Source organism: Cebus imitator, unplaced genomic scaffold, assembly GCF_001604975.1.
Source record: "Cebus imitator isolate Cc_AM_T3 unplaced genomic scaffold, Cebus_imitator-1.0 Scaffold47, whole genome shotgun sequence".
Taxonomy (NCBI): Eukaryota; Metazoa; Chordata; class Mammalia; order Primates; family Cebidae; genus Cebus; species Cebus imitator.
The window spans coordinates 782,799-783,371 of NW_016107362.1; positions in this window are offsets into that span (position 1 = coordinate 782,799).

Genomic DNA, 573 nt, shown 5'->3' on the forward strand with positions numbered 1-573 from the left:
GGCCCCGCCCCGCCCCCTCCCGGCGGGCCGCTCTTCCCGGGAGACTGCGGCCGCCACTCCTCCGCCAGCTGTTTCTTTGCTCTCCTGCGCGGCGTTGGGACGGCCGAGCCGCGGGGCGGGGGAATAGGGGAAAGGGAGCGGCTGTGGCGAGGGGAGTTAGCGGGGGAAGGGGACGTCAGCCTGGGCGGGGTTCTGGAGAGGAGGGGGCGTGGCGTAGCGGACCTGACAAAGATTCTGGTTGTTCTCCGCCCCTTGAAACTGGGGTTAGGGGAATTCCTGGGGGTGGAAGTTAGGAAGAGGTCCTTTTGCAGGGCTGGAAGGCTGTGAGAGAGGCGGCCTCTATTGTCTCAGAGCTTAGACGGAACTCACCCAGACTCGCCTCTCTTCTCCAGCCTAAGTAACCATTCCCCCTGCAATAATCTGATAATTATTGTGCTTTAGGTGGTGGGTATGTGCCATCGCAATTATGATCCTCAGCACTGTGACCATAATCATTGTTTTCCAGTGTTGGGATAATAAGAATCTGAAAAAGTAGGTTCTTTATTCATTCCTCTACCCAACATTGAACTCTTC